The sequence below is a fragment of the Nyctibius grandis genome, chromosome 9, assembly GCF_013368605.1.
Source record: "Nyctibius grandis isolate bNycGra1 chromosome 9, bNycGra1.pri, whole genome shotgun sequence".
NCBI classification, from domain to species: domain Eukaryota; kingdom Metazoa; phylum Chordata; class Aves; order Nyctibiiformes; family Nyctibiidae; genus Nyctibius; species Nyctibius grandis.
This window is the reverse complement of record NC_090666.1, coordinates 8,703,844-8,712,482: the sequence shown is the minus strand read 5'-3', so window position 1 is coordinate 8,712,482 and position 8,639 is coordinate 8,703,844.

Below are 8,639 nucleotides of genomic sequence, written 5' to 3'. Positions count from 1 at the left end.
CATCCTGCCCCAGCAACACAAACGAAGCAAATATCTCAAGACTTGCAGACTGCCCGGTCGGGGTAGTCCATCGCTTTCCACTTTTTGCATAAGATGAAATATTTCCTGGTTTGCAGAGTGTGGCCGGGCAAAAGGAATGGTTCATTTTCCTTAATTAATTTTGGTGTTGTTTGTATCTGCACTTTCTTTAATGGTTTCAGGTGCATTAGTTATCAGGAATATCTGTTTCAAGGTATAAGCAATAGAAGTTCTCGATCTGTCTTGCCCTGCAGAGTTTTAAAACCTTTTCACCCAAAATAAGTGCGAGGCCCTTTCCCACAGATGCTCCGGAGCAGAACTATTTTCATCACCAAAATACTAAAACCACAAACTCAGAGGGGAAAAAAAAAAAAAGATAAAAGGCTTTTCAAATCAAGTGAATAAGCCAAGGGGGAAAAAAATAGACTCAGTGATCTCTCCTACCCATTTAATTAACAGCATTCCTCTCCAGAAACGGCAAGCACAGCGCGAACCTTTCCGAGTGCCTTTTCGCAGCCCAGCTCCTGCAGCTGCCCCTCTCCTGCCCGCCCTGCTGGGACGTGGCTCTGCCCGTGCCCGTGGCAGCGGGCAAAGGCGTCAGCGGGCAGGGTGCGTGCGGAGCGGCCGTGCTCCACAGCGGGGGCCTTGCTCCGGCCCAGCGCTTGAGCGGACGAGATACGGTAGTGAAAGGAGCAGGACTGGTTGTGCTTCGAGATAAGATTGTCTGCCAGGGCTTTGTTGGAGGCAGCCTTGCAGATGCAGGAAGGAAAACAAGCTGTAAAGATGGTAAAAGGAGAAGGAAAAGAATGCCCCAAGGGAAGCAGGGCTGGCACAGGAGACCAGGAGCTCCTTGTCAGCGAAGGGCACAGTAACACAGAAACAGAGATAAACGTGAACAGCACAAGTCAAACAGCATCACCTCCTGCCTTGGGAAGCCCCCTCGCCCTGCTCGCCTGCACTGTTCTGCACCTCCTCGGGCAGCCAGTGCTGGGATAGGGTGCCAGGGACCTTGGCACGAGGTGCGACAGCCCACCCGCGCCAGAGCTGCTCCAGCCCTCCTCGCCTGCACACTGACCCGAGCAAGCAGCCAGGATGCTGGGCTGACCCCCCAGCACTGGGGGCTGCTTTGCTCGTGGTGACAAAACCTACCGAGGAAACAAATTGTGGGGTGGGCTGGCGCTTCACAGCTGGGTAAGAGCTGCTGATCTGTTGGGTATTTCACAGTGGCATCAGGAGGAAAAGCATCTGGTGGCACAATTTGGAGGAGAACAATTAAATGCTGCTCCTGCAGGAGAGGCAGCAGGTGAAGGATGGCACAGCCAGCCTGGCAGTCACGCAGGCACTTACAAACAGAGCGCAACGCCGATGCACCTGCGCTCATGTCCCATTAGCTTGTTTTGGTTGCTCGGCTGTTTTTCCAGATTTAGCCTCCTATTGCATCTGGTCAGGCCCTGTATTCATTCTGTCCCGTGGATGTACAGAGAGAACAAGGACTTTCACAAAGGCTGCATGGAGGCCGACTGCTTCCTTCTCGATGGAGGTTTTGCTGCTTGGACACCTTGCTTCAAGCAAGGCAGGGATTCAGGGGGAAATCCTGGTTTCAGTTTAGCTTAAGCTAATCCTGCACAGCCCAGCCTTGTGATTTGCCCTGTCCTGACAGTATTTTATGCAGCAGAGTTTCCTGGTTTGCATATCTCCACCTGCTTCTGGTCCTTTCCCCATTGCCCCAGGCCACCACAAAGGGAGGATGGAGTCCCCAGCTGGACAGTGAGGACAGTGTGAGGTGGGGAGCCCAAAGGCAGCTGGATTTTCCACATGGAGGTGGGCAACAGCAATGCTCTATGTGTTGTTCTGGTTCTCCGTGGTCTGGAGGCTAAAACCAGCACCTGCAGCCCCACTGGAGCCCCACTGAGAGGACAGTCTGTTTGTATTCAACTGGCTGGTGATAAACTCAAATGAGCCAGACGAGACCTCAGATGAGATCATCCACACAGCTTCCTGCTGCGCTTTGTTTGCCTGATGCATCTCGCAAGTAAAACCAGCGCCTCATCCCCATGCAGGTGAGCTGTGGTCCTGGCACGCACCCGACCCCAAGTACAGGAGCAGCAGAGCTTGGCCGGAGGGTCCCCTCTGGCGCCAGGGGCTGCGCAGCCCTGGGGACACAAGGAAGGCAGGGTACTTACAGCGAAAGCCATGGTTGCTGCTTTGCGCTCTGAGGCTTGAGGTCTTTTTTTCCAGGACAAGGAAGAGGGACTTGTGCTGAATACCTCAGTTTGTTTAATCCACAGTACAGAAACAAACCCCTGAGAGGTTCAAAGCTCCAGTGTTTACTCTATCAGGCTTATTTCTGGGCTAAATAAACCATAAAAATATAAGCCTCCGCTGAAAACATCAAAACATGCTAGTTGTAGCTGATGAATAGTTAGCATTTGGCAAAGACAAAGCATGAATCCATAATTATCGTAAGATGAGTCACCTGGAGAAACCAGAGCAGTAGCCAACCAAAAACCCCCTTTGAATAACTTAATGAGAACAAAGATACCTAGAAACGCCCACATCAGCGACAAGTCAACATCAGCCCTGGCGAAGGCAGGAGGGGACAGACAGCACTACCCCAGCTCTGTGGGGGACGTCTCAGACCCCCGTGGCCACCTCTGACCAAAGACTCCATGCCCATCTCACCAGAAGCCCATCCCTGGATGCCAGGGCGGTCCGACATCCCTATTCCCTCCATGACTCATGGAATTGGAACAAGCCAGACTTCTGCAGACAACAAAAAAGATAAAAATCATATTGCTTGGGGGAGTGCCAAGCTATTATTTCACCCAATTAGTCTTGAACTGCTGAAAGTTAAAAGGATTTCCTCTGGAAAGAGAACATTCCCCAGCCAGAAAGTCTCCAGAAAGGTACAGGAGCAATAACTCCTGGTGTTTGGCATTAGGAAACAAGCGTCTAGACAAAGGCTTCTTTTTTGGGTTTGTTGTTGATGACGCTTTTAAAAGATGCTACAGTACAGATCCTGGAACTTACTGTACTGGACTGTACAGACACTGGACAGTAGACACTCTTTCTACCTGTGACAGATTCACACATCCAGGACATGCTGGGGATGGTTTATGCATCTTTGGTTATTTTATTTAACTCCCATAGCCTAAAGGTACTATACCCCCGGGGGTTAAAATAGATGGATATCACTGTTTGCATGGATGCACTGTCCTGCAGCAACAGGAAACAAGAGCTGGCAGCACCAATCCCCACAGCCGAAACTACCTCCTGGGGAGAACACGCGTGGTTTAGGCCCCACGTCACCCCTGCTTCAGAAACCTCAGTTGGATTTGAGGAGCGCAAGGGGCTCTTGCACAGGGGGTCGCGCAGGAAAGTGCCCGACATCCTGGTGCAAAGGTTCAAAGCAGCCCCCTCGTGCTGCACGTGGCACAGCTGGGTCTGGGCACAGGAGACCTGTTGGTGTTCCTCACCCTGCTTGGCACGTCCTTTCCCACACCTGCCTGCTGTCAACAGGAGAACAGTACTAAAGGGCAAGTATGGTTTTTACCTTGTCCTGCCGTTCCCAGGCGGGTGCGGGTGGTCTGGCCGCAGGGAGGAAGCACACTCCCTTGCCACAGCACTGCCCATTATTGCTTCAGCATGTTGCAATACACTGATTGAGTAATTGGCGATTATATTGCATTTATCTTTATCTTCGGTGTTGTGGTGTTACATTCATAGCTGTATAAATAACAGCCCGTCTCCCATCCACGGTAGCTTCCATTTTGTACAGCCTTGCTGATCCCGCAGCAGAGAGCAGCGGTACAGCCTGAGCTCAGGTTTCGGTGCTGTCCCCCACCTGCTCAGTGCCACGCCAGTTTTAAAAAGATCATTTTAAAATGAGCTTCTACACTACTACAAAAGAAAACCTCTTTTCTGCCACCGTGCAAAAGGAAGTGTTTTGTGTTTTGGCACAGCTGGCTTTAATTCCTTCTTCAAGGAGAAAGAATTTGATGTGGCTGCCCTGAGTCTGGCTGCAGCTTTATCAAGAGAGATTTCATCGTGGACTTAGACAACCTCGCTTGCAGCCATTGTACTGTCAAACAGGTTTCCTTCCTCTTCTTCACAACACTTCTACATCACATCCTATTTAGAGCTCTTACAGTGCTTCATAAATAATGTGATAATGAGAGCCCTGTACACTTATGGGATTTGGGAGGCATTATCTCAGTTTTTAAGAGGTAGAATATGAAGATCAGAGATTAAAGGTGGCAAACCCAATGGGCTGTGATCCAAACAACAGGAGTTTTTCTACCTTGTTTCCCTTGGATCTGGAGCCCTTCTTGGCTTCCCCACCATCAGCCGAGCTCTCCCACTTCTCTGTCCCAGCACTTCAATACTGCCCTGTCCTTTCTCTCCAGGGTAGCTTACAAATTTTGCAACAGCACATCACCATCAGTCCCTCATCGTATTTTGCTTGAGGTCTGTAGAGACAAAATTGCTGTTTCCATTAGCCAGTAACTGGGATGAGAAACTGAACATCAGAAAATCTTTCTATTGTAGAATACTACTGAAAACATGGAGTCATTGAACATAGAGATGTAAGGCAGAGTGCAAAGGATGTAAGGCAGAGTGAACAGAAAATGAAAGCTCAGAGCTAGAGCTCACCCATGGAGGACGGGTGCTCACCGCAGCAGCTCCTGGCTAACAGGGGCTAATTAAGCATAAGCTTAATAAGTGTAAGCATGGACAGAGCATTTGGCAATACACCACGCTAGCCCGAGGAGGCAGCCTGGGGCTTGGGGCATCACCAGCTCTGCAGGGGCAAGGCTGGCTGATGCCGAGGCCTGCACATCGCACCCTGCGGCTGGAGAGGCACAGGGTCTGAGCCCGGCCATTAAGGTGGCACGATTTCTATTCAAAATTCTAAGCTACTCCAGGAGACAACATGCTGCTGTGCTTCTCCCTGGGGAAGACAGGAAGCTACTGCTGAACTATCGTTTATAATAAAATTATTATTTTTTCCAGAGAAAGTGAAGCCCCACTGCAGGGGCACACAGGCACCAGGATGCGGCACAGACAGCAGGAAGCCGACTCGTGGGATTTTCCATGTGCAGAAACAGCTCTAGAGGGACGGGTGAGCTTGAGGTTTTACCTGAAAAACAGCAGCCATTCTGTCGCTCCCCAGCAGGCAGGCTTCATCACCCCTGAGCAGCATGTCTCCACCTCAGTCTCAGCAGGCACCTCTCACTGCACACAAAATCCTGGGATGGCTCTGGGGAGTTCCTTGTCTCCAGATCAGAAAGGCCAGTGCCAGAGCAGTGCAGGGTGCCTGCCCATCACATTCCCTGTGGTGGGGAAAACAAGGTCCCCCTACTTGGCTTCTGACACCCAACAAGAGCTGCTACACATAGGCACAGACACATGGAAGACATGCACAGGGTGTGTGTCTGTGGGTGGGAGGAACAATTTGTGGATGGCTGGAGTAAGCAGGATGCCTGCAGGCAGCAGGAGACGCCTGGAAGGAAGCACACATCCATGGCCAGCAGGCACCGAGGTGAGGTACTGCTGCAGGGCCGGGCAGGGCTGGGGCCATGTCCCCCGATGGTCCCATGCAAACAAATCCTAAGTCACAGGGCACACTACCAGGTAAATTCCCAAGTAGCAAAGAAAAAAAAAAAAACCCACCAAACATCTGTTTTCCAAAAGACTACAGTCTTAGCCTGAAGAAAACAGTCGTTTCCCTGACAATGGCTTTCACAGTGCAAAGTAGCTACTAAAAAAGCCAGATGATGTCTCTGGTGAGAAGGTGCCTCAGCAGAAGCAGACAGTGAGCAGCTCCAGCACTTGCTGGCACCCTCCCTGCAGAGCAGGGAATGGGGGCACAGCACACAGCTCCGCAACTCCAAAGGAACAAAAAGAGCAGAAAACTCCACCAAAAAATACCCCAAACCAAGCCACTTCAACCTTGCCAGGCACTCTGCCACTTGCATTCTGCAGCTGAAAGCCCAAAGCCAGCACAGCTTTCCTTTGGGGTCAGCATGAACAACAGGGAGAGGAGCAGGTAGGAGACCCCCAGGACCTCAGCCCAGAAGCCAGTCAGGCCCACACACTTCACAAAACTGGTCCCCTCAGAGGGAACACCTTTAAAGGGTTTGTCACCAGCCTGGACAGAAGAGCCACACTGTCACTAGATGAGCACCTGGCTGCTCCCAGAAGGCTGGGCTGGTGGTTGTGGCAGAGGGAGCACAGCCCATGTTATATCCCAGGATGGCAGGACCTGGGGACAGAGGGTTTAAGCGCCCAAGAAACCTGTGCAATACACTTTCAAACCACCAGCCATCCCTTTGAAACACCTTCATTCACTCTGTTCTCTGCTTAGCCCTAGTTCATCAGCCATTTTTCACTGTTAGCTTTGTTTTAGAGTAACCCATACTGATAAAATGCTCTAAGGATCACATTCAAACATTTTAAATTCTTCTGGTCTACAGAACTCACCGTTTTGCTCAAAGTGCCACTGTCAGTCTGGCTAGCTGTTCTTTCTGCATTCAAGCAACTCCCAGCATCTATCCTTAATCTAATGTTAGTTTGGGGGTTTTGTTTGTTTTTGCTTTATCAATAGACAAAATAAAAGATCAATTTTTGAATGGATCAACTCCCTCATGAGATTAGTGTCCGATAGTACAGGCTGTACATAAATGCCCTGTTGCACAATTATTTCTTACAAGAGGGCCTGTACAAGCCTCGGGATTTAAACTTCTACTGTAAAAAGGCTCGAGTCCCAATTAAAGGCCTGTCCTACTTCTTGGGTAAGAAGAACCACCTCTCTGAGCAAAGAGGGTATAGTATTTCCCAACTATACCTGTAGGTTTTATTATTTAAAGGTGCACGATTGTATGCAAATGCTCAGACCTTTGTGGAAAACCACGCGCGAGCAAACCAGTCTTATCTGCTTGAACTGATAAGCAACTCGAAATGCAGTGACCCTGGCTTACAATGACTGCAGTCTATCACCACTGTTTATTTTCACTGATCATATTTAGCACTCGAGTTGAATACACTTATCAATGTTCCAGCAGCAGCCCTTTGGGATATCCAGCTTATTGTTTGGAAGACGAGGAGTTTAACAGTTCATACCAGAACCCAGAGTACTTATTTCCTTACCTGCTTAAAAGAGGTGGTGGCAGGTAAACACATGGTCTATCCAGGACTGAAAAGCTTAAAACTTGCTTCCTTTTCTCCACACAGTATTTCTGGGTCACACACATTGAGCTCTCAGTACTTTTTTTTTTTCCTTCAAAGCAGCTTCATTCAGCAAAACCAAAAAGCCTACAGCATTTCAGAAATTTTGAAAGAGAATAAAGTAGAAGCTCTAGTTAATTTGATATTGAAATCAACGTTCCCAACACCAGAGCAGAAGGAGAGGCAAAGACATGCTGCTTCATGACTAAGCTCCAACAGGCTGCCCTGTGAGATGGAAGCTGGCCTGCGCTGGACATTGGCTTGCAGTCATAAACCACTAAAATGTGCTATGTAAGAGAATCACAGAATGTTAGGGATTGGAAGGGACCTCGAAAGATCATCTAGTCCAATCCCCCTGCCGGAGCAGGATTGCCTAGACCAAATCACACAGGAACGCGTCCAGGCGGGTTTTGAATGTCTCCAGAGAAGGAGACTCCACAACCTCTCTGGGCAGCCTGTTCCAGTGTTCGGTCACCCTCACCGTAAAGAAGTTTTTCCTCATATTTATGTGGAACCTCCTGTGTTCCAGCTTGCACCCATTGCCCCTTGTCCTGTCAAGGGATGTCACTGAGAAGAGCCTGGCTCCATCCTCATGACACTTGCCCTTTACATATTTATAAACATCAATGAGGTCACCCCTCAGTCTCCTCTTCTCCAAGCTAAAGAGACCCAGCTCCCTCAGCCTCTCCTCGTAAGGGAGATGTTCCACTCCCTTAATCATCTTCGTGGCTCTGCGCTGGACTCTCTCTAGCAGTTCCCTGTCCTTCTTGAACTGAGGGGCCCAGAACTGGACACAATATTCCAGATGCGGCCTCACCAGGGCAGAGTAGAGGGGGAGGAGAACCTCTCTCGACCTGCTGACCACACCCCTTCTAATACAGCCCAGGATGCCATTGGCCTTCTTGGCCACAAGGGCACACTGCTGGCTCATGGTCATCCTGTTGTCCACTAGGACCCCCAGGTCCCTTTCCCCTACGCTGGTCTCCAACAGGTCTGCCCCCAACTTGTACTGGTACATGGGGTTATTCTTGCCCAGATGCAGGACTCTACACTTGCCCTTGTTATATTTCATTAAATTTCTCCCCGCCCAACTCTCCAGAGGTGAATCTCATTCCCTTATTACCAAAGGAATAAGCAAAAGGGAGGAAAAAGTGGCCGTGTAAAAATAACTTCTCTCCATTTCAATTCCACTGATTAAACTTACTAAGCAACTGATGTTCATACAAATTTTCTGATTAGGGTAAATTATATAGGACAGTTTCTGAGCAGCACATACATAATTCATCTGATACTTTTGAGGAAGCGACTACATTATAGTTCAGAGGAAACTGACTCACGTCTGTAAGGATTTCTGTTTGAAAATGCATTTACAATAAAAAAACTAAAGGCACTAA